Consider the following 26,387-nt stretch of genomic DNA (forward strand, 5'->3'; position numbering starts at 1 on the left):
GCCAAACTGGGAAAAGGCAATGGGAGCACAGACACAACAAGAGTCCACAACATCATCACTCAGGAACAAAATACACACACCATAACACATATCACACAAGAAGTGCATCAGGACTAACCCACACTGTCACACCAAACCAACCACAGATGCACATGAAACACGAATCAACAAACACCACAGGACATCAGGGTATGCACATCAGGCAATGCCAAGGCCACATATACACAGCACTGCATGCACAACAAGCAGTGTGTGCATAACACGCACAACAGCCACACACAGACATGATTGACACAACCTCATCACACACACCACAAACCAGCACAGCACAAATACAACAGCGCACCCAGGAAGTGAAGCAATACCACAGCCAACACACACACATCCAACACAACAACTACACATGCACCACTCTGGGATACAAGAGGCAAGCCATCTCCACCAGAGCACTGGGCAGCACACACAGCTGAAGTGCACATGACCACTACAGAATGACTAATAGCACAAGGACAGCACACATACACCATTGTGGCAATGTCCAGAGTGGAAAAACACTCATGGACCAAGAACTGCACCACAAAGCACAAGCTCACAAATGAAGTGATGGGGAGGCACACACACATGGAAACCAAGGGGAAGCTGACATCAAAGTGAAATACTCTGCATGTCAGTAGCAGACATGTAAGGGGTGTACCACACACAAATAGAGGGAGGGAAGACCCACATTGGCCAGGTACAAGTGGCACATATAGTGGATGGCTTTACACCACACATACCATCTATTCAAGAAGGGGAGGAAGGGCGAGGGGCGAATTCCACTCCACAGGGGTGGGAGTTCCAGCTACAGCAATAGCCCCACAACGTCAGAACAAAAGGAGCCGTGCCGTTCCTCAAAGGGAGAAAGGTTTCAGTCACACTATGTAGGTGCCACTGGTCTTAATAAGATCCCAGTTGGGCATCCATTTTGTTGGATGTAATGCCCTCACACAACCTTGCATGTGTCATGCTTCATCATCTGGGCTGCTCCTCGTTGGGTCGGCGGTGCAATACCCAATGGGATCACCTCTAGGAGGGGCTCTTTATCGTAGATCTTTTTCCAACAGCCGTTTGGTGAAGTGCGGGTGTGGGGCCAGAAGTGTGTAGACTTAGGGGTGAGTTAAAATAAGACTGGAAGTACCTATAAGAAAATCTTTTTATTCTGGGGGTCTCCTGCCTTAATTAAAATGTGTGGTAACTAGCACTTGGCGGAGTTAAATGTTCCTGTTTCAGTGCTGGTTAGTGTTTGTAGTGGTCTAAAAGCTATTTTAGATTAGTCTACACAAGAGGACCTAGGTATGTGTCCAGTAGGTTGGTTTATGTATCACAAGGAGAAAAGTGCTAATTGTGTTCAACGGTCTGTGATGAGCTGGATCTTCCTATTCTGTAAAAGACCAAGGCATCAACAGTACCTGGCAGCTTTCACAATGGTTAAGGCTTACATCAAGTTTTGGAATTTGTGCCTCCTGTGCGCGCCAATATGACCTACCTGTGAGAAGTTGGCCTGGTATATAATGCTCACTAATTCTAGTGATCACTTTGTACCATGCCAAGCAACCCTTATGATGATTGGTTGTAATTCAACCTTGTAGACCAGTTATCCTAGTGGTAACGTGGACAAAGCAGTCTTAGGCTAAACTCTGAAAGGCATGTGAAGCCAGCTGTATTACCATACACAACCCCCTTGAATACCAAATGAAAGGACACCACACAGATATATATTGAAAATATATATTGATTTATTAACTATAAAATCCCCTGGACTCTTTATGAGCACAGAAGCACAAGCGTTAAATCACAAGACAGTTTAAAATACACAAAAGTTGCACAATATGGATGAGCCCTAGGGGCCACCTAAACCATATACTAAGAAAGTGGTATAAGAGATACCAATTGGAAAGGAAACAGGCCTAGGGCCTTGGGAATCGCTGGAGCTATTCAAGACTATCAATGATTAAGTCGGGAAAGGCCCGCGGGACTCGGGTGCAGTGTTTAAAGTGCACGCACTTCTCAATGTAAAGTCTATGGTGCGTAAAAAGTACAAAGTTAGTTAGTTCGGAACCTTCCGAGTGACCTAGAACGCTGAAACTTAAGACACAGGCCCTTGAGATGTGTACCAGTGTAGGAACACCGGCGGAGCTGAGTTACCTCACCCACAGGAAGCGGGTGCACAGGGTCGAAGTAGTGTCGGGTTTCGTCACGCTGGTCGATGGTGCTTGGAGCTGAAGATGCTGCAGGCGGCTCGATGTGAAAAGTTCCGGTGGATCCAAGGATGGATCTGAAGATGTGAAGACCTGAAAGCAGAGGGGACAATGTTCAAAGTCACTAGCCAGTGACTACCGTGGAACCAGATTGGAACCAGGCGATGTCGGGTGCAAACAGGCGTTGTCGGGTAGCTTCTCTCTGCAGCCACGTGGACACCGGGGGCCGAGGACGTCCAGGAGTCGGTCACGAGCTGTCCCACGCAGGCTTCTCACTGTTGGCGGTATCGGCGACCTGATCGGAGCAAACAGGCCTTGGCTAATGCAAGCCACGCAGGAATTGAAAGATGCTTAACACTCAGACCAGCAAGGTCAGAGCGAGTGCTCCTTTTCACAGGAGCTTGGGTGAGTCTGGAGCAACCAGACCCGCTGTGTAGTTCGTCGGTTTCGTCGCCAAGATGGCCGCTGACCACGTGGCTAGTGGCCGGGATGGCGCGTCGAGTGGCACAATGCAAAAGGGCCCCACGCAGATCGTGGAGATGCTGGAGGGCTCTTCTTCGGTGCAAGGGCTGCTCGGTGGTGGGGGTTCTCAGTCCCCAAAGCACAACGTCGAGGATGCCTCAGATGCTGCGCAGTCAGCTTTTCGAGTGTCTTCCAAGAGGTCCAGTCCCACGTCACTCGGTGCCTCCACGGGTCCCTTCTTTGCAGGGACTGTGGATCGGATTCTGAGAGGTCTGGGAGTCTGGTTCTTGTCGGGCTCTGGGCTCCGGCGGGAGGGGGCGGCAAAGCAGACGTCGAGTTGCTGGTTGGTGCCTGTATTCACAGGGTGGCCACTCCTAGGCCACAAGGGAGATTCTCTTCAGTCTTCTGTGCAGCAGAATGTCGAAGTCCAGTCTTCTTCTTGTTTAAAGTTGATTTCAGGATGATCTGCTGTGCAATGGCACTGCTCCCACTCTTATTCCCAATCTGAGGAGTGGATCACCTACTAGGTCCCTCCTCTGGGAGGAACCAGGAAGGGGGGCGGTTACAGCCCCTTTCCTTTGTCCAGCTCCTCGCCAGGCCTGGGTCTGGAAAGTCCCAGGACAGGTTTGGACTGGCTTATGCACGGGGACACCTTGTGTGCCCCGGGCATGTCTGATTCTATTCAGCCCTGTTCTACCCAATACACAAAACCCTGTCTGGGTTGGTGCTCGCACCTCCCAAGGCAGGAAACCCTTTGTCCAGGCCACCATCTGGCGAGTTTCGGTCAGCAGCAGGAGGCCAGACTCGTGTCTGTGGTGGCAGCATCCATTTTGGGATGCTGTGGCTCTGGTTAACTTTAACCGGGGTTAAGGCTACACACATGTTGTGTCCCTCTAGAAGGGTGGAATGCTATCACCGTCGACAGAACTGTCGAGGGGATAGTATTCCAATTCGTCTGACACCTTACTCGACATGTTTTGATAAAGCCAAACCAAAGATAGCATTTAACCGCTAGGAATATAATGCACTTAAGAGTATATGGTATGGCAATATCCCGGAACAGCTTAGGGAGTGGTTCCCGACAGCTGCAGACAGGCTCAGCTCATGCTAGAGCACCATCTCACATATTTCCAAGCACTCTGCCTCCAGGATTGAAGAGGCCTTCCATAGGAGTGGCTGATAGGAACATATGTGTCCAGTTTTAAGGTTAGATATAGGGATACTATATCTAAGTAAGAGGTGATTACACCAACTTACCCCAGCTGAGTGATCAGCCAGTTGTGTCAAATATGGAGGCCAGGCCAGGGGTGGCAAAATACATGCTGCAGCCCCTGGTAGGCCTTGGAAACACCTATGCCCTGGGTACCTAGGGTACACTGTTACAGGGGCCAATAAGGTGAACCCGTTCCAATTCGTAATGCACCTAAAGTGCATTGGCAGTAATTTAGAGAGAGAACAGCAGGCTGTGGGTCTGATTAGCAGGCCCACAGCCACATTAAGTCATAAACCAGTGAAGCAAAAAGCAAAAATTTGGGGTGACCATAGGATAGCAGACCCTACTCTCCTACACCACCCCTCACCGCCTGGTCTGGGAGCCGCCAGCTCCTTTTGTTCTGACCACACATACCATGCCATACAGGAGGAGAAAAGCCACCATGTGCCTGCAATGCATGACAAACACAAACACAATGCCAGTGTGGAGCAGCAGGGCCACACAGTCTACACAAACACACCCAAGACACATTGAGGATCAAACAAACACAACACTGATGTGCAACTCACACACTTTGCACACTTCTAACTTACTAACACAACAAGGAGGAGTCACACACAACAGCATGGAGACACCAACACACAGCACAGTGCACAACAAACAGCTCACGCAAGTGCATACAATCTAATACACAGGGCAAGACAAAACAAACACCAGGCACACAACTCCTGGGTGACACGTGTGTTGCTCACAATCCAGGGGCACACACACATCCACTACAAACTTACACCCTTCACACTGCACACCTCTGCTACACCCAAGACCACGCATCTCATGTATGCCTTGGTACCAGGACTAAGGGCCAACACAAGATGACCATACACATACACGGCTGGGCACACAAAAAGGAATCCAGACACATACATCATTACATATCCCAGCCTGCGTCCAAACCTTTGCACAGCATCACACCCTGTGCTGGCAGTGTCCCCCAACCTTCCATGTGAACAGTGTAGCCAACAATAGCAAATCACCAAGAAGTAAACTGCATGGCAGGTAAAATAGCCATCACAGATTACACTATTATCAGGTTCAGAATTGACAGAAGACCCTGTCACCCCTGTCTAAAAATCTGATGCGTGCAAAGAGCTTTGCAATGTTGAAGTGATACATAGAGCATGGGGCACAGCCAATCAAATGCAAACACCAAAAAGAACTTTAATCAGCAAGGACACTGACAAAACACACAACAGGAGTAACTGTATTTATTCACATATTGCACAGATGTAGCAGTAGAACAATAGTAGACAACAGCAAGGCACAAAATGATGATCATATGCAAGATACTATGCACAGGTTAAGTACAAACAGGAAGGCCAGTGTCCATTGCACAGGGGAGAGCCCAACACAGCAGAGCAACAGGGCCAGTGTCCATGGCACAGGTGATACAGCAAGTACATGAGAGGCTGCACAGGGGGGAGTACAGCACAGCAGAGCAACAGGGCCAGTGTCCATAGCACAGTGGAGTGCCCAACACACCAGAGCAACATGCTAGTGTCCATGGCACAGGTGAGACAGCAAGTTCATGAGAGGCTGCACATGGGAGAGTACAGCACAGCAGAGCAACAGGGCCAGTGTCCAGGGGACAGGTGAGACAGCAAGTACATGAGAGGCTGCACAGGGGAGAGTGCAGCACAGCAGAGCAACAGGGGCAGTGTTCATAGCACAGGGGAGAGCCCAACACAGCAGAGCAACAGGGCCAGTGCCCATGGCACAGGCTAGACAGCAAGTACATGAGAGGCTGCACAGGGGAGAGTACAGCACAGCAGAGCAACAGGGCCAGTGTCCATAGCACAGGGGAGAGCCAAACACAGCAAAGCAACAGGGCCAGCAACACACCCAGGTTGTAAACAATGGTCAGGACTAGCACACCAGTATGAGGCACAGGCGTATGAGGGGGATGTCAACTCACTCCTGGCTGTCATGCGGACTTGGACCTGGCTGTGTGTCGGGGACAGCAGGCCCACTTGACTGGGGTGACAGAGCCCCAGGTGATGTGGGGCTAACAGTGGCTTGGCAAGCTGGAGGGCTGTGTGGAACAGGTGGCAAAGTGGCACGTGAAGGTGGAGTCATGCAGACCTCTGACACAGTGTGGGTGGGAGAGGTTTGAGGGGTACCCTTCCACTTTTTGGGAATATGAAATGGCTTCCCTGTCTTGGGGTTGATGGGAAGTGGTGATGACACAACAGGCACACACACCAACTGTCCCACATCAGGTGCAGACACTGGCACTACCCATGGTGAAGTGCTGGATCCTGCGGAAACCTTGGTCTGGCTATGCCTCTGGACCACCTTCCCCTCTTTGCCAGGAGTACCCCCTACAGTGCCCTCCTTTGCCTTTTTCCCAGGTGTACCCCCTACTAAGCATGGGCGAATTTTGCGGATCTCGCGTTCGCGAATTTTGCGGATTTGCGGATTCGCAATCCGCAAAATCCGCGAATTCCCGCGAATTTGCGGATTTTTTTTTTTTTGTGTTCGCCCGTGTTTCTGCCAGTTCGCGAGGGTTTTTACAATTTCGCAATTTGCGAACTTACCTGTCGGGTCGCAAGTTTTGCGAACTTGTTTCTACGTGTCCAGCCTGTTTGGGACACTCTTCTTCATCACTGCCACTCTCTGTCACCACTGCCACTCTCTGACTACTCATGCCACCCTCTGGCCCACCCATGCCACCCTCTGTTTCATCACCACACCCTCTGGTTGTCCAGTGTACATTATTTTCGGCAAAGCAAAGCACACCTTCCCTGCCTCAAGTGACCTGAATTAATTTGGGGCTGATTAATGTGTCACAGAATATTTTTTTAGCTGGCACCTGCTTCCTTAGTGCGCCCTGATTAGTGATCTTTTGCACTTGCTAAGTGCTTTCATTGTTGCAAAATTAGTTACAACACCTGCCCTGCCCCAACTGACAATAATGAATTAGGGGCTGATTAATGGATTTTAACTTCCAGCCTGGCTCCTGCTTGTCTCCCTTAGCTGTAATTCAGGACCTTTGTGGCATATGTGTAACTATTCTGAGGTTCAGAGCAGGGTCACATAATAGTTTCAACTGGCAACTGAACTCTGGAGGGGCCCCTCAGGAAGCACTACAGGAAATGGCTACTAATGATGAGCCTGAACTTTTGAACCTGGTAAGTAGTTACTTTCAGTTTTGCTAAGAGCGTATTTCTGCAATTTTGCACTTATTCGCGGGGCGCGAACTCACGCGAACAGTGCGAGCAGTGCGAGCAAAATCCGCTGCTCGCGGATTTGCGGATTTTGTGGGAGATTCGCGAATCTCGCGGATTGCGAATTTCCCGAAAATCCGCAAAATCCGCGAGCGGAACGGATTTTCCGCCCATGCTTACCCCCTACAGTGCCCTCCTTTCCCTTTTTGCCAGGGGTGGTCTCTACAGTGCCCTCCTTTGCCTTTTTGCCAGGGGTGGTCTCCACAGTGCCCTCATTTCCCTTTTTGCCATGGGTGGTCTCCACAGTGCCCTCCTTTCTTTTTTTGCCAGGGGTGGTCTCTACAGTGCCCTCCTTTCCCTTTTTGCCAGGGTTGGTCTCTACAGTGCCCTCCTTTCTCTTTTTGCCAGGGGTGGGCTCCACAGTGCCCTCCTTTCCCTTTTTGCCAGGGGTGGTCTCTACAGTGCCCTCCTCCACCTGCTTCAATGGTCTTGGAATTGGGGTTGATGTGTCCCTGTGCTCTTCCTAGGTGTGCCCCTGATATACCACACCTCCTCAGTGGGCACAGACACTGCATGGGTAGGTCTGTGTGTTTTTTCAGTGACAGGAGTGTCTTTTGGTGGTGATGCCTCTGCGGCATCTGAGCCTGATGTCTGCCTCATTGCTCTTCTGGCCTTGCTGTTCCCTAACTGGCTGTTGTCTGTGCATTCTGGAGTGGCCCTGCTCTTCAGTGGGGATAGTGTCTGTGGGCGGGAGTGCTTGGGTTGTGTCTGTTGTGTGCTCCTTGGGCTGTATCGATTTGGTGACGCATGCAAACCGTGGTCACTGTCATCTGATGTGGCCACTGACTGGGGGGGTGGACAAAGACACCTGAGCTTGAATGGGAGCATGTGCCTGTTGAAGGGCAGACGTCACTGTGGGGGACAATGCCTGGACTGTACGATGTAGCCCACCCACGTCAGAGTGTATGCCCTCCATGTATGCAACCACCGGGCCTCATTTCTTGTCATGGTCACTGAAGGCATTGAGCAGGGCGGTCTGGCTCACACAAAGCTGGTGCAGGAGCTCTACACACACTGCACTGAGGGCAGTAGGGGGGACAGGTGCAGACAAACAAACATATAATTAAAAAGTCAATTAAATTTACATAGTCAATCAAACAAGCACATGCACGTTTTAACAATTTAAAAAACAATGACACATCATATGTACAGGTGCAAAGATCATTACCGTCGACAAAAAGAGACCAGAGGGGTGATGTTCATAATAACAATGTAAATATCCCCAAAAAATTGTACATTAAAAAAGAATTCATTACATTAAAAATCAATGTTCAAGCCAATGACACGTTGCATAAACAGAGAATAGACAAATGTCTAGCAGTCTCTGGTCAGCTAAAAAACTTACAGAGAATAAACATTAGTTTAGCAGTCTCTGGCTATTTACTAAGCAATTACAGAGAATAGACAAATGTCTAGCAGTCTCTGATCGACTTGGTGGCAGTATTTAACTTGCCAGCAGTCTCTTCCTTAAAACCCACGCCCATCCCAGGTACTTTGCAATTGCAATATTGATCCATTCTTCAGTAGCAGATTTTACTATACGCAGTGCCACCATACTACTTTTTGTACCTAAATTCCTACACATAGGAGCCAACCAGGCTTGCCTTGGGGCAGAATATAATGGGCAACAAAACAGGAAATGACCTAAGGTTTCTTCTCCTACCCCACAGGCTGGACATAGCACTGCCCCCCCTGATTTCCATTTAGCTGTTAAGTTACAGAGGGGGAGCGAACCTACCCTCATTTGAAATAACAATTTCCTGTCCAGGGGGTTCATTATGTAGTCCCAATACTTTTCATAAATGGGGAACATTTTAGCTTCTAGGTAGCCAGTGGTCATAGTCCCACTGTTGGTGTTAAGTAAGCTATTATTAGCTACGTGTTCCCAAAATATGTCTTTTAAAACAGTCTTAGAGGGAAATAAAGCCCCAGCAGGATCTGTCCATAAAGCATGGAGTCCTAAATTAAACAGTGCAGTCTTTAGTGTTTTAAACCATCTGATTTTATTGTAATGGTCAGCTTTAATGACATCAGAGAACCCTGCCGCGTAATGTAAGAGCTCTGGTGTAGTCCAAAGTCTACGCCAGAATAATATCGGGCGCAGTTTGGCCTTTTCCGTAAGCTCTCTTCTACCTAACTCGTAGCGCAGGGGCAATAATGGGCTGCTCTGTGGGGTACCCGTCAGCGACCTCAGAAATTTATTTTCAGATAGTTGGAGTTCGTGGAGGTTTTCATACCCCCATAGCTCCGCACCATACAAAGCAGACCCAATTGCTTTTGCCTCATATATTATCAGGGGCGGTTTAATAGGTTTAGTCATTGACTTCCTATGCTCCTTAATTATAGTGCCAGATAGCTGCTTGTGCCTTAATGTAGCAATGTTAAGGTGTTGCTGCCACTTATTGTCATTGGAGATCAAGATCCCCAAATAGGTAAAGGATTTTACAACTTCGAGAATGCGGCCACTCATGGTAATATTCGATTTAAAATTTCTATGTGGGTTAAAAGCCATGAGTTTTGTCTTGGACGCATTCACCTCAAGTCCATGGTCGGTGCAGAACCCGTCAAATATTGCCAATGCTTTTTGTAAGCCACTGGGGGTTTTTGATAAAATTAAAGTGTCATCGGCAAACATTAAAATGGGGACTTTCTCCCCAGCGAGAGAAGGGGCATCCACAGCCCGAGATTGCATGCGGGAAACAACACCATTAATAAAAAGGGTAAACAAAGTAGGGGCCATCGAACATCCCTGCCGAACCCCGCGCTCAACAGGAAATTCGGCAGTGTTGTTCCCATATCCTCCCCATCTTATTTTGGCATAGTTGCCCTCATGCAATCGCATAATTAAAATCAACAGATCCCCAGGGACCCCTAGTGTCTCAAGCACTTCCCACAGTTTCGCCCTCGGTACCAGGTCGAAGGCAGCCCGCAAATCAACAAATGCTGCATACAGGCTGCCTCCACCTAGCACCACGGTCTTCCACTGTATTAGTTGGAAACGGAAGACTTGATCCACAGTACTGGTTGCCCTGCGAAATCCGGCCTGAAAGGGGGATAAAATGTTGTGTTCATCAACCCAATCGAGCAACCTATTGACAACTACTCGCCCCACTATTTTCTGAATGGTGTCTATTAAACTAATGGGGCGATAGTTACCGGGCTGGGCCCGATCTCCTTTCTTGTATATAGGGATGATTACAGCACCCCTCCAGGTCACTGGGATATCTGCCCCCCTGGTGATCAAATTTATCAACAGATGGATGTATTTGCACCATCTATCAGTGTCATTCAGGAAAACATCTGCCGGCACCCCGTCAATACCAGGAGCCCGCCCACTTCGAACAGTTTTTAAGGCAGTGAGTATTTCACTCTTAGTGAAGATGTCATCCCCAGTTGGTAAACAGTTCGTGCACCTTCTATCCACTGCCTGATCTCTAGAAGCATACTGTTCGCTAAAAAACTTAACCCAAGCATCCTGGGGGACATTATTAGTGCTTGCTTCTTCTATCCTATCGTGTCCCCATTTGACTATGTGCCAAAATAACCTGGAGTCCTTACGGTCACTTGCATTTTTTAGATTGTTCCAGTGTGCCTCATCCCAATCTTTTTTCGCTGTTACTATACACTGTTTGTAATGCTTCCTGGCAGATCTAATTGCCTCTAAATTCTTGTTTTTAATAGCATCACCCAAGGAGGTTCTTGCCAGCCTGCATTCGTGATTGTACCATCGTGCTGGTCTGTGGGCATGCATCTTTTTATTTGCCGGTTTCAGAAAATGGCCTTTAATTTCATCAAAGAGAGCTTCATGGACCTTGGTGACTTTATTTTTACTAGGAAGAAACCCAGTTTCACCCTCAAGGGCCATGATAGCCTTGTCAGTTGCCATGCTTATTTTTTCCAGAACCAGCTGATCTGTTTTAACACTAGTCCACCTCAGCCTGCGTAAATCATTTGTAGGTACAATCAACGGGGGTAAGGGATCAATAGGAGCACTGGGGGCAATCACATCAGACAGCCACCATTTGTGAAGAACGCAAAGAGGATTATGGTCACTCTCGAGCCTTTCCTTAACCTCCATATCAATAATGGATGACCACAGGGCCATACAGCATATAACATAGTCAATACGACTCTTAGATCTTCCATTATCAAAGGTCATGGCTGATACTCTGTCTGACTTAGTACGACCATTCAGAGCCCTTAACCCATATTCAAGGCACATGGCATTCAGGCTTAGGATATCCTCGGTCCAGCGAGTTATTGGGGTTAAGTCAAGTGCAGGAATTTCCCACATATTGTCTTCCTCCGCACCTAAAAAAGCCTCACCAGTATCAAGGGGTTCAAAAGTACGGTTTAGGTCTCCTGCCAATATGATGTTATTCCTAGAAGAGTGAGTATCTAGGTGACTGTACAGAGACGATAAAACCGCTGATTTACCAGCATTACCCCCTCTAACATATAAATTATAGATGTCAATGGGAGTAGAGGAGTCCCTCTCAAGTCTAATGAGCTGGATGTCTTTGTGATTTAGCTCTAGATTTTTTACTAAGATCTTCAGGGACTGACGGACCCATATAGTGAGACCTCCCATTGGTCTCCCTTTGGGACCTTTGATAGCCGGTACATAATAGTTCAGATACCCCAAAGCATAAACGGGATCACAGGCCCATGTTTCTTGGAAAATGCAGACGTCATACTTGCTAACAAATTCAAACCACTCTCCACAGTCCATTTTGGAACATAGCCCTGCTATATTCCAAGATAGAAGGTTCCCAAAGGCCTGCTCCACACATATTTCAGAACTTTGATCAAGCCTATTCATATTTACATCCACATTGACATTGACTTCTGCTATTGAATATGTTAATCCTACTGAAACATCTGGATTACATAACTCATTTGGAGAGCCCATAACTCGATTGTGCCCCCCTGTTGCACACATGGCTGAGGGTATTTGCAGCTGAGGCATACAATTGGTTATTTGTCAATCACAAGCATCTAGGTTGGAAAGAGCAGAGAATCTGTTTTCTAAACCTAGACCCCACTCAACGGAACCAAAGTTCTTACTACCCCTTTTGGTTACAACGTTCCATTTTGTTCTTAAGGTGCTTGGATTGGGGCCTCTGCCTTTTCGAGGATAAAAGAAGTCAAGGGTCAATGGTACAATAGAGGTAGATCGTCTCTGTGGTGGAAAAATGTTAGGCAGTATGTTTGGTAATACATCAGGGTGAGAGAGATTAAGCACAACGCAATCACCCTTGAACTTTTTTTCCCTGTTCCCAATCCACTCCACTCTTCTTGCATTTACCAGTTCCTCGGCCAGTTGCTGTTTCCCCCACGGAGATATGGCCATGTTGTTGGTTAGCCAAGATAAAGATTTGTTTAGAAGCGATGCTGTTGTTTCAGCTTCACCGGAAGCCAGAGGGGGCACGTTTGCTAATACAAGGACTAATGGCGAGGCTTCCACCACCAGCTCAAATGACCCTTTCGAGGTATTAGGTTCGTCAGTAAAGTGGGCGGAGGGTGCAACACCAGAGCTAGTTTCCGGTGGGTTTATCAGAGGAGCCACTGGGGGGTTTGGGGCAACAGTGGGTGGCAATTTAATTGCTAGAATGTCATTACCCAAAGGTTGTACATTGGACGTGATGACTTCAGGGAGTTTCTCCACTTCACCCAGCGTCTTACCAAGGAGACCTTCCAATTTAGTCACTTCAGCGGATAGCTTATCAATTTTGCTTATCAGAGGTTTGACTATACCTTTGATTTTTATGTCCATCAGACTGCAACATTTCTGAAATTGAGTATTAGAGAAGGATACATATGTTTCCCCCAAGGGATCATCCTCCTCCTCGCCAGAGATTTTCCTTGGTGGTGTTGCAATTTTATTTTTAGCTGATCTTAACCCCGGTCGTTTTTGTATAGCTTTTCTTTTAACCCCTGTAACCCTTGGTGCTGGAATTGGAACAGTGGAAGGGGTAATAAGCTCACAGATCATAGGACTCAGAGGCACTACATCAATGTCGTTGTTGTCTTCAGTGCTGGCCACTATGCCACTGGGTTGAATAGTGACAGTGTCTTGTGAGGAAGCTTGTGCCACTCCAGAGAGGCTAGTGTTTATCAGGTCAAAAGGGTCCTCTGTTTCTATGTCTACTAATGGGGATTGTGTGGATGAATCCAAACCCAATGAGGACCTTCTATCGCTGTTTATTTTCGCCACTACCTGGACTAAATAGTTCTCCATGGTGTTGGTTGCAGGTGTTAGCTTTTTACTAGGCATACCAGGCATGTGTGCAGGTGGCTTAGCAATACCAGGACGTAAAGCTTGGATATGAAAACAACGTTTTACCTGACAGACGATGGATTTGCAGATCAATGAACGTCTGGAGGCCTGTAGATGTATGGGCAGAATTCCGGGCCCAACCCAACTTTGTCCGACCTCGGACGGCCCGCCCTTTGCCCGGGCTTCGCCCCGGGCGTCCCGCGACGCGGGGGTGCTCCTCCTTTTGAGTGCCTCTGTTCGCGCTCTCTGAGCGCTGCCGCGTCACTCGGACGCGCCGCCGCGGTGCCTGCCGGGATTTGGAGTCTCCCGGAGCGGCGGTGCGGAGTCTGTGATCCCTTGACTCTTGGCGGTGGCGGCGGCGTGGGCAATGGCTTCAGCCTTCCTTCCTCGGTGTCAGGTAAGTGGTTGTGACTCTCGGCGGTGGCGGCGGTATGCAGATAGTCTCCCCCGCTCTGCCGGGGTGCTCCTCCTTTTGAGTGCCTCTGTTCGCGCTCTCTGAGCACTGCCGCGTCACTCGGACGCGCCGCCGCGGTGCCTGCCGGGATTTGGAGTCTCCCGGAGCGGCGGTGCGGAGTCTGTGATCCCTTGACTCTTGGCGGTGGCGGCGGCGTGGGCAATGGCTTCAGCCTTCCTTCCTCGGTGTCAGGTAAGTGGTTGTGACTCTCGGCGGTGGCGGCGGTATGCAGATAGTCTCCCCCGCTCTGCCGGGGTGCTCCTCCTTTTGAGTGCCTCTGTTCGCGCTCTCTGAGCGCTGCCGCGTCACTCGGACGCGCCACCGCGGTGCCTGCCGGGATTTGGAGTCTCCCGGAGCGGCGGCGCGGAGTCTGTGATCCCTTGACTCTTGGCGGTGGCGGTGGCGGCGGCGTGGGCAATGGCTTCAGCCTTCCTTCCTCGGTGTCAGGTAAGTGGTTGTGACTCTCGGCGGTGGCGGCGGTATGCAGATAGTCTCCCCCGGTATGCAGCACAACTACACGTCTGACATCCCCCTGCTCTACAGCTACCTTCATGGTGACTTACCACTACATTGGGACCACCAAACAGCCTTGGGTACTGTGCCAGTACCTCGTCCACAAGGACCTCCAGCTCGTCACTTGTGAATGGACTGGCACGGATCTTCTCTGTCCTTGCCATCCCTGTGGACATGGAACACCTGTGGTGGAAGTGAGTGGTGAGTGGTCCCAGGCAGCAGGTTCTTGAGGCAGCAGCAGGAGAGGGTCCCAGGCAGCAGGCTCTTGGGGCAGCAGCAGGAGAGGGCCCCAGGCAGCAGGCTCTTGAGGCAGCAGCAGGAGAGGGTCCCAGGCAGCAGGCTCTGTGAGCAGTGGAAATGTGAGTCTTACTCTCACAGATTTATAGCCCCCTGGGCTCATTTGTAAGTTGAAAAGCTGCAACAATTGGTTGTCACCTGACAGTGCTGGAGGACATGGAGAATGTTGCAATCATTTGGAAATTCCGCCTCGACAGACCAACACTGAAGAACCTGTGTGATCTTTTGGAGCCCCACCTGCAGCCTTGCCGCCACTATCCAACAGCATTCCCACCCACATACAAGGTGGTGGCAGCCCTCCACTTTTTTGCAACTGGTTCCTTCCAGGAGACCGTGGCCAGCGCTGGAGGGATGTCGCAGCCCATGTTCAGCCAGGTGCCGAGGGATGTTCTTGCAGCCATGAAGCTATATAAGAATCGCTACATTAATTTCCCTAGGGGAGCAGAATTGGCCGGTGTGAAGGGTGACTTCTATCCACTTGGGCGTATCCCCCATGTTGTTGGTGCCATCGATTGCACCCATGTAGGTCTGGTGCCACCACAGGCAACTGAGCACATTTTTGGAAATCGTAAACATTATCATTCTATCAATGTGCAGGTGGTGTGCCTTGCAGACATGACCATTTCCCATGTGTGCGCAAGATTTCCTGGCTCTGCACATGATTCGTACATCATGAGGAACAGCATGGTGCCACCGATGATGGAAAATCTGCATCCCGAGAGTGCTTGGATTGTGGGTGAGTATGCCTACTAATATGGTGTGCTGTGTGTTACCTGCTGCACTCTGGCTGTGCAACATTGCAATGGGTGTTTGTCATTCAAAGGTGACTCGGCGTATCCCAGTCGGCCATGGCTGTTGAGCACGCTAACGAATCCCTTGACCCCGGGTGACGTCCGGTACAATGAGGCCAATGGCAGGACCCGACGCGTAATCGAGCGGACTTTTGGCGTGCTGATGTCAAGATTCCGCTGCCTTGACAGGACAGGAGGTGCACTGGCATACTCGCCTGGGAAGGTCTGCAAGATCGTTGTGGCATACTGTATGCTGCACAACCTGACCATCCACAAGGGGATCCCCCTGCTCATGGATGATGGTGAGGAACCAAGGCCATTGCCTGCTCAAGGACCTGAGTCCAGTGATGAGGACAGTGAAGAGGAGGAAGGAGTTGACCTGCGCCAACAGCTCATCGACTGCTACTTCACTTGAAGTTGGGTGACGAGGTACGACTTGTACATTCTCTGGTGTGGTTGCTGTTGTTGTGAAGTGAAAGCACGGATGTAACAGACAGGCACATGTGGAGTGACCTGTATGCGAAAATGTGTCAGTGACATTTCACATGTGACCATATGCAAGACTCTGTTTGTTGACACTTGCTGCACATTGTGTTGTCTGCCGGTACAGTTATGTTGATGTTTGGTGTTGTGTTATGTCTGTGATAGCACACTGATGCCAGTGACTTGTTCTGTTGTGTCTCCCTAGGTGCTACGGAGTCATCCTGGCCTACATAATCTACATCTTTTGTATACATCATGGACATTTTGGACACAGTCAAAATAGCACTAAAGACAAGACTGCACAAATTGTAGTGTGTAAGGTGTTTTATTTACAAAGTTGACATGTGAGGGGTGCGGGCATTTTCACATGTAGGTGGTGATGGAGCAGTGAGTTGACAGTCATAGTAGATGAGATGCAAGAGTAGAGACCATATAGATGTGGTGACCCAGTCCAACAGACATGTGCCATTCACAAGGCAGTGCGGGGAAGGACAGTTCAAAGAGTCAATACAGTGGGGAAGAGGGTTGCCATCAGGGCTGGCTCCGTGACTGGCGTGTGGCTGGTGCTTTGCCTCCAGAGACTCCCAGGCTCTTCTTTGGATGCCCCCTTGATCTCTTGGGGGGTGCTGCTGCTTGGCCAACAGCGTCGGAGGACTCACCCCTCTCTGTGGCTGCAGGGGAGGATGGTGCAATGTCATCCTGTGGCACAACAGAGGGGGCAGAGGTGTTGTTTGGGACGCTGACCTGTTCCTCAGTAATGCCACTTGCTGGCCCATGAGGTCCACCATCTGTTCAAGGCGGTTGTCGATGGACCTCATCAGCAGGATGAGCTCCGGTAATAGTTCATCAGACCGGCCACTTTGTCCCTGGACCTGTTGGTATGCCTCCACAACTCTGGTGAAGTGATCCAGGGATGGTGTCTACTCCTCCTGAGGTCTGGTGGTGAACCTGGCCCTCCCACCTGCCCTGCTGCCACGGACCTGTTGCCTCGCCACTCTGGGTTCACGCACACTCTTCCTGCCCTCCACAGTTGTTGGTGTGGCCTGGTCATCCCCTGGGACAGGGAAGGTGCTGCAGGTGGTACTGGCGGTACTGGTGGTGGTGGTGGCGGTGGTGGCAGCAGTGGAGGCAGAGGCCGTGACTGCAGTGGTCTGCTGTGCTGTTGTTGTTGCAGCAGACGTGGTGGTGGGGAGGATGGGGTCTTGGGACCTCTGGGTCTGTGGCACACCAGATGGGCCAGCCTGGAGCTCATCGTCCAAACTGTCCTGGGAGTCAACATCCGAGAGTCCATGTGCTGGGGGTGGAGACTGGCTCTGCTGTTCGTTGTTGTGGTCCTCAGCAGTGAGTTCTTCATCACCTGTGGATTAGATGGGTAATGGTCAGTGTTGGGCACTGTGCAAGTATTGTGTCATCTGCGTGTCATCGACTGTCTGTACACTACACAATTGTGAAGTCACCACTAGTATTATTCAATGCAACACTGTGTGTAATTTCATGGTGCAGAGGAACATCATTTACTCATACATGCAATTGTTGCTGTGTGTACGGATGCAGGTCTCACACACACACATCAAGAAGAGTGAAGATGGCTACCTACCTGTTAGGTGAGGGAGAACATTGCAATGGTTGACACATGCTTCTGGGTGGGAGGGAGTGCTCCATGCGGGTGGGGTGTGGGCCTGGGGGCATGGTGGGAGTTGTGGAACAAACCTCCCTCCCCCAAACAGACCTCAAAGTGAAAATGGCTTCCTACCTGTTAGGTGAGGGTGGACAGTGCAATGGCTGACACATGATCCTCAGTGAGTGAGGCCTCCATGCTGCTGGAGTGTGGGACAGGGGGCATGCTAGGAGTAGTGATACAGGCCTCCCACCCCCAAACAACCCTCCAATACAAGATGGCTACCTACCTGTTAGGTGAGGGAGAACATTGCAATGGCTGGCACATGCTCCTGGTTGGGAGGGAGTGCTCCATGCGGCTGGGGTGTGAGCCAGGGGGCATGGTGGGAGTAGTAGCACAGGCCTCCCACCCCAAACAGGCCTCCAATACAAGATGGCTACCTACCTGTTAGGTGAGGGAGAACATTGCAATGGCTGACACATGCTCATGGGTGGGAGGGAGTGCTCCATGCGGGTGGGGTGTGGGCCAGGGGGCATGGTGGGAGTTGTGGAACAAACCTCCCTCCCCCAAACAGACCTCCCAGTGAAGATGGCTACCTACCTGTTATGTGAGGGTGGACAGTGCAATGGCTGATACATGCTCCAGGGTGGGTGAGGCCTCCATGCTGCTGGAGTGTGAATTAGGGGCATGCTGGGAGTGGTAGTGCAGGCCTCCCTCCCCCAAACGGGCCTCACAGTGAAGATGGCTGGCTACCTGTTAGGTGAGGTTGTACAGTGCAATGGTGTTTGGGTTGTGAAGGAAGTACTCATCAGTGTGTTGTATGGCATTTGTTTGTACTTACCAGCCTCCGTTCCCCCGGGTACTCCTGTGAGATTCTCAGGATGCAGTATGGCAAGGACCTTCTCCTCCCATGGTGTGAATGTTTTCGGTGGGATGGGAGGGCCACTACCAGTCACGTTCGCCAGCTCCCAGTTCTTGCTCCTCTTCTCCTTGACAACCCTCTTGAGATCATGCCACCGCTTCATGATCTCCTTCTTGGATCTTGGGTGGTCCCTACTGCATTGACCCTTTGTAGTATCCTTTCCCACATTTGTGTCCTTGTGGCTTATGGTGTCTGTTGGACCAGGCTTCCAAACAGTTGTGGCTCTACTCTGACAATCTCATTGACCATGACTGTCAACTCACCCTCTGTGAATTTGGGCATCTTCTGTGAGGTCATGGTGTGTTTTGGTTGAAGTGTTTTTGGGTGCAGGTGTGTGGTGGCGGGTGTAGTGTTGGTATGTGAGGTGTGTTGTGTGCTGGGGGATTGTTTGTGCTGGTGTGATGGTGGTAGTGATGGTGGTGGTAGTTGTGTGTGTGTGCTGTGCTCTTTTGCCTCTCCTGTCAGTTGTGGTGTATGGCCTTCTCTTCTGGAGTGTTGCAAAGGATTGTGGTCAGTGAAGGGGCTGGTTTTATACTCAGCTATGTGGGTGTGCCCAAGTGGAATTTGGCTGGCAGGTGTGTTGTGGGAGTTGTCCTGTGCTTTTAATTTTGGTTTTGCATTTATTTATTTCATGTGTATGTTTTTTTATGTATTTGCGGGGCATGGCTACTTTGATTTGTGCAATGTTTGGCATCACTGAGGTGTTTTTGCATTGTCCGCCATTTTTTTCATGTACCTTCCGCTGCAGTGGCTATGCTGCAGCTCTTCTGCTATCTCTCCCATTCACTCCTGTGTGCGACCGCGGCGGTCGGAAACAGCGGTTCCGACCGCGAGACCCTCGGGGATATCCTAATTTCCTGTGCGGTGTCTCCGCTTTCCTTGCGGCAGGTTGTTGCTTTTCTGCTGCTTTTCCGACCGCCGTGGTCGGTTTTTGCCGTCACCGCCCGCGTCGGGCGGTTTTGGTAGGCCTGCTACCGCCGCGGTCGGTCTTTTGTGGCGGTTGATCCTAATTTGGCCGCCGGTTTATCCGCGGTCCTAGCGGACGGTTGTTTCCCGCCTCCATGGCGGTCGGGGTGATTTTCCGCCCGCTATCCTAATGGGGGCCTAAATTTGGTTGGATGAAACACTCTGACTAAAAGTAGCATCACATTAGTTGTTGCCACCACGTACTGGTTCATGATGTACATTCTTTCTCGATGGGTTGTTGCTTAACCATTTTGTTATAACCTTATTTTCTGGTGTATATGTGTTTTGGTGTATTGCTAAGCATTGACTACCATAGAAAAGTAAATACACTTTCCACAATGGCCTTCACAACGAATTCAACTCTTCTCTGCTTATATATGGGCACGCCATAAGTATTTAATTGACCTACCTTGCTATATATAACTATATTTGTTGGCAGAACCACTGGGTATTTGATTTTGATCACCCACTACAAACCTGAAGAATTTCTGTCTGAGCGTGATTACTCTTTTTTAATTGCTGATAAATATGGGATAAATACCCATCTCAAGATTAAAAGGTGATTGCCCAGTCTATATATATATATATATATATATATATATATATATATATATATATATATATATATATATATATATATATATATATATATATATATATATATATATATATATAATTATGTACTTGGTGTTTTTACATGAGCTGTCACATTCCTATGTTTGTTCCCTGATTGCCTATGATGAATATATACAAAAATATGTATAAGGTTCTTCCCATATGAGTCGCCCCACTCCTCGCAAAAAATATTAATTTGGATGGAGATATTATATTTTGTTGTAGTCAGTTTCCCCGTCCTTGTAAAAGTTTCAGCAGCTTTGAAATTATGTGAAATATGGCAAATAAATCTGAGAAATAATATCGTTGCAATGTAAAGAAAAATTAATGTTTATATTGTTTTGTTTTGTGACATATTTTGGCAATATGAATTGCTCTTTCACTAATCTCTTAACAGTGTTTGTTTTGAGCACTGGTTTTAAAATATAATATTCTGTGTTTTTAGTGCATATTTTAATGTATATATTATGTACTTATTTGTAGCCCTGAAAAAGACCTTCTGGGTCGAAACGCATTGGCTACGGTCGTTTTTAAGAATACTTTTTCATTAAAGAAACCAAGAAATAGGAACCTGCTGAAGTCATGTGCATCTTTTTATGTTGCTTATATCTGAGAATGACAATCATTTCTTAACTCATTGGAGTGCTGAATCACTGTTTTAGCTCTAACTTTTGTATTGTGTTGTTGCTATTGGTGGTGGTGATATTGTAGCGTGGTATTGGTATTGTTAACGGTGGTAGAATGGTGTTGGTGATGGTGGTTTTGGTGATAGGGCTATTAGCAATTGGTGGTGTTGTTAGTGGTGGCAGTATTGATGGTGTTAGTGGTGCTGATGGTGGTATTGGTGGTGTGGCGATATAGGTGGTTGGTGTTTTGTTGTTGGTACTGTTGGAGGTCTTGGAGGTGGTAGTAACAGGTGTGGTATTAGTGGTGGTGTGGTATTTATGGTAGGAGTATTATTGTATTGATGATATTGATATTGGTGGTGATATTGGTGTTATTAGTGTGGCTGATGTTGTAATTTGTGTAGTACTGGTGGAGGTGATATTGGTGGTGTTTTGGATTGGTTGTGGTGTAGTATTGTTGGTGGTAATGGAGATGTTCCTGGTAGTATTGGTGTTAGTATTCGTGTTGTTGGTGTCATTGGTGGTAATGGTAGTATTGTATTGTGGCACTGGTTTAAATATCAGGGTGCTGGGGTGGTAGTAGTGTTGTTGCTGTGGTATGGGTCATGTGTGGTATTTGTGGTTGTTTGGGTAGTGGCATGACAGTGATGGTGATATTGGTATGGTTGTTTTATTATTAGTGGCATTGATGATGGTGGTGTTGCTTAGTAGTGAGATTGTTGGTGTTGGTTACTGATCATTGAAGTTTTCCTGGTGGTACTGGTGGTCACAGGTGGTTGCAGGAATTGTGGTATTGGTGATGGTCAATATTGGTGGTTGAATAGCTAGTAAGGTATTGTTATGTTATGTTATGTTAAAAGTTTTATAAAGCGCTCAAATCACCCTGGGGCATCGCGGCGCTGCCTAGAAAATAAGATTCTGCGGGAGGAGCACCGGGGAAGAAGAGTACATTAAAACAAAAAGGCTTTCAACTGTTTCCTAAAAAGAACATAGCTGGGGAATTTCTCGTAAGGTTTGGGGAAGCTGGTTTCAATATTTTGGAGCAAGGAATTAAAAATCTCTTCCGCCCGTCTGAGTAAGGCGGATTCGGGGAACCTGAAAAAGACCCAGTGAGCTAGATCTGAGTCTCCTAGAGGGACAATAGTTCAGAAGTTTTCTTTGTAGGTATAGAGGACATCTGTTGTTCAAAGCATTAAAAGTTAGGCAGCAAATTTTAAAAAACGATCTTTTTCCCACCGATAGCCAGTGTAATTTCCTGAGCAGCGGGATTTAGGGGGTGCCCGCTGGGCGGTTCAAAATCATTCTGGCTGCTGTATTTTGAACCACCTGCAATTTGGCCAGGTGTGTTTGTCCTACTTCTGCCAGCAGAGCATTACCATAATCCCGACGACTAGTTACCATTGCCTGTACTAATGTCCTTCGATGCTGGGTGGGCATAAACTGAAGGATTTTCCGTAAGAGTCGTATGCTATAATAGCATTCACTGGTCGTGGCCGCGATTTGGTCCCTCATGGATAATTGTCTATCTATTTTTACACCCAAGTTTTTCACTGCTGGCTTAGGGATGGGGGCGGCACTAAGTTGGATGGGCCACCATTCATCCGACCAGATGTCTGAGGCTTTACCCATCAACATAATCTCAGTTTTTTCTGGATTTAGTTGAAGGCAATTTCCAGTCATCCAGTCGAAAATCACCCTCATACCAGTGGAGAAACAGATTTTTTCTTGCTCAGGGTTTGTTCCGATAGTGAACATGAGCTGCGTGTCATCTGCTTATGAGATGATCGCGAAGCCCAACTGTTCTACTACCCTCGCCAAGGGGTCCATATATATATTAAACAGGTTAGGACTTAAACAGGAGCCCTGTGGGACCCCTTTCTCCAGGGACATTTTTGCTGAGGAATATGGGCCAAGACTGACAGTTTGGGTTCACCCAGACAGAAAGTGTTGTAACCACTTCAGGGCAGTCCCCCCGACACCACAATCTGACAATCTCTCCGCTAGCTTTATATGAGAGATGGTATCAAAAGCAGCCGAGAGATCTAGGAGGATCAGTATCGAGGAGCCCCCTGCATCTATTTGTCTGTCTGAGAGAATCTGTTACTGCCAGTATGGCAGTTTCCGTGCTGAAACCCGGCCGAAAACCCGATTGGGAAGGGCCCAGGATTTCATTTAGTTCCAAATAGGAGCTTAGCTGTCTATTAATGATGCTTTCCAGCAGTTTACTCAGGAGTGGCAACTGGGATATAGGCCGGTAGTTGCTAAGGATTGAGGGGTCGGCTGTGGGCTTCTTTAATATAGGACCTTACATTACATAATATATTTTTTAATTCATTAGAGGCTACATTTGAGGCCTCACTTTCAGGGGGTGGAATCTCTGCTTGAGTAACCGTATGGAACTGGCAGTGCTTACATGATACTGGTCCTTCTAGCATATTCGGGAACTTCTGGGAGCAGTTCCAATGGCTTTTATCCTTAGAGGGTTCAAGCGCGCTAATGTCCCGTAAGGATTCAGCAGAATAAAAGAAGAAGGTGCAATGATTCTTTTTTTTCCTGGGTGGGGGCAGCATTTCTGGCCTCTGGGCTCAGTTGGGCGCAGACGGGCGCAGACGAGCTTGCCTTTGGTGCGCCTTGCGCGCCCTCGGCGCGCGTCTACTGCACGCCCGACTCACCATCCTCTTTTATAGTCCCTTATACGCAACGAATAGCGCGCTGCCTGGGCTGCCTACCTGGGCTGCTTGCCCAATATGTCTGTCCGCTCCTGAGTCCTACGTCCAAGCAGCGTGCCTGTGAAGCCTCCCGCTTTCAGCTGAGAGTGAGGTGAGTGGTGTGAGCTTTTTAATTAAAACAGAGAGCAATTTTCAATTTTTAAAACCATGCGGCGCAAAGAAATGAAATAATAAAGCAAACAGCAGGTACTCCCGGCTTCCGCCTCAGGAGCCTATCTACTAGATCAGAGGGCTCAGGATTACCTCCTCTTTTGTAGTCCCTGATACGCAACGACTAGCGCGCTGCCTGGGCTGCCTCCCTGGGCTGCCTGCCCAATATGTTTGCCCGCTCCTGCGTCCTACATCCGAGCAGCGTGCGTGTGAAGCCTCCCACTTTCAGCTGAGAGTGATTGGTATTGGTGGTGGTGTGGTATTGGCTGTGCTTGTATAATGAGTATAGTGTTACTGGTGGTGGTACAAGTTGTGAGAGGTGTTGGCGGTGGCATTGGTGGTGCTGGTGGTAGTGGTATAAGTTTTGGTGGTAGTGGAGATGGTATTGGGGCTGAGGTATTTGCCATGGAGATATTGGTAGTTATTAGTGATTCTTATGGTATTGTTTGAGTTGATGTTTGTGGTATTTTTGCTGCACCCACATCACACTGCATCTCAGGAAGCTTCACTGGCTCACAAGCACATCCAATCCAAGCTTCTAATGCACCCATACAACGCCCTACACAACACAGGACCAGAATACCTGAACAACCGCATACACTTTCACCAACCCACCAGATACCTATGCTTTGCCTAACTCTCACTCGCACACACTACGTGCTTACTCAAAAGCAAAGCTGGAGGTAGCTCATTCTCCTCCATCGCATCCAAGGCATGGAACAACCTCCCATAAATCATCAGAATTTCTCCTCACTCCGTGACTTGGCTCTTCATATAACACCGTGGGACCACACACCTGAACACCTTGAACAAGCACCTTGATACAATCTCAGGTGATTAATGCGCTATACAAATCAACATAAAATAAGCTATGTTTCTAAAATACTCTTATACATATTGCTGCCTACTAAACTCTCGATTTTACTGCAGGAAATACATTCATGTATAACCCTTCTGATGCAAGGATGTATCCAGATGGCCTGGAATGATTCATTAAAATTCATATAATTCATACGTCTCCCTTCAAACCAAGTGACCACTAAAAATATAAAAGAGAGGGATTAAAAATACATAAGAGCACCAAAACACACCACACCTAAAAACATAATCCGGAAATAATCAAAATTTCAAGTTTAGGGTTTTACACCCGAGCAGTCATCATATCCTTGACACAAACTCTGCCCTTAGCCTACTTAATCCTTAAATGATCCAGAAATATGCCCATTGCATAACATAAGCGGACATCATTACATTTCATAATGTATGCTAGCGAGTCATTTAAATGACTGGGGTTGATTTTGCGGAATCTTAGCACTAAAAATCGCCTTTTCTCGCTATGTAAGGGTTCACAAAATACAAAAAGGTGAACAGCTGTCAGATAACTATTAGAACAAAAGGGGAAAATATTACCCTATGAAACCACCATTCCATTATCCTTATTGCACTTGGTTCATTTAAAAAGGCCTGGCACTTGGCCACGTCTGAGTTTCAACATCCAACTTCGACGTTACTAGCCTTTTGTATCTTTTACATACAATTGTGAGAGCCCTCTGTAATTCATGTCCATCAGGCGAGCCAGCTGTATTCGACCCTGACAGTCTTTGAATCTGTTTCAATAAATTTTTCTTTCAACAAATGTTTTAACATATTTTTCCTACATGCTACTGATCTATCCTCAGTATTGACAAGCTGAACCAAGTCAAAACCTTTAGTTATGTTGGCCAGCAGGACTGGTCAAGTTGCAAGTGACTTTTTAGCCAGATCTGGAATGACTCTTCCTCAGCTTTTAGCAAGCTAAACCAATAATGCATAGTCCTTTGCTGGCCCTTAAATTTAATGTTAGTCAACCCCAGATCAAGTGTCCACCCACTTTTCCATAATTTTGTTTCAATATACTGAGTGAGGCTAATTCCTGGTCAGAAAAATAATTCACAACCATAGAGTAGCAGGCTGGATATTTTTAAGTTGTTCGCGACCCTTACAACCTCTACAGATTTCTGCCCCAACTTTAAATCAAGTCTCAACAAAGAGCCCGCAACAGCATTGGCTTGTGTTGCCTCTTGGGCTAAATGAGGTTTAAAGTTAAGATGTATTTGAAATAGAAGGCCAAGGTACCTGTACTCCTTTTTTTTTTCAAAAAACACACTTTATTGTGCCATTTATTTAGGGTGCATTACAACACGGCCAATTGGTCTTGGCATTTTACATTTTTCATCATGGTGCAACATGACCCATTAAACATTGTAATGAAGTGTATATACTTAGAATCTTGTACCCAACAGTTCCATGACATACAAAATATACAATATGAGAATACACAGCATTTATATTCATCCATGTTAGTTACTGATGTCACTAACGTGACATGAATTTGTATTTTTATACTCTTAAACGAAGTTAAGTACTCCCTCCCTCTCTCCCCCCCCTTCCTGGTCTGACAGTGTGGTGTCACCTAATTAGTCTCTTAGTCATGTGGTAACATGAGTGCCAACCTATATCCTTGGTACATCAGGGCCTTTCCACGTAATCTATTCTGATCTTCCCTGTTGGTGTGATGAATTTCATGGCGGATCAGGGTAGTGGATCAAATAACGGAAGTGGGATGTCCGATAGCGTGAAGTCCTCTAATATTACGTCCCAATCCATGGAAATAGGATGTTTTTGCAATCCCCTTGTCTCCTCCCATCTAAGTGCAGCGCTTTCCGCGCTACCCCATCTGATTACCTCTTCTCTCCATATTTGTAGTG

At 48.0% G+C, this 26,387-nt stretch overlaps 1 long non-coding RNA gene across 1 annotated transcript in view; it reads left to right on the forward strand.

Annotated features, from left to right (window-relative positions):
• Positions 1-26,387, forward strand: part of LOC147692025 (uncharacterized) — a 172,183-nt gene that overhangs the window by 96,529 nt on the left and 49,267 nt on the right. The gene's annotated exons all lie outside the window — the stretch shown is intronic.

This window comes from Lissotriton vulgaris, chromosome 9 (genome assembly GCF_964263255.1).
Source record: "Lissotriton vulgaris chromosome 9, aLisVul1.2, whole genome shotgun sequence".
NCBI classification, from domain to species: Eukaryota; Metazoa; Chordata; class Amphibia; order Caudata; family Salamandridae; genus Lissotriton; species Lissotriton vulgaris.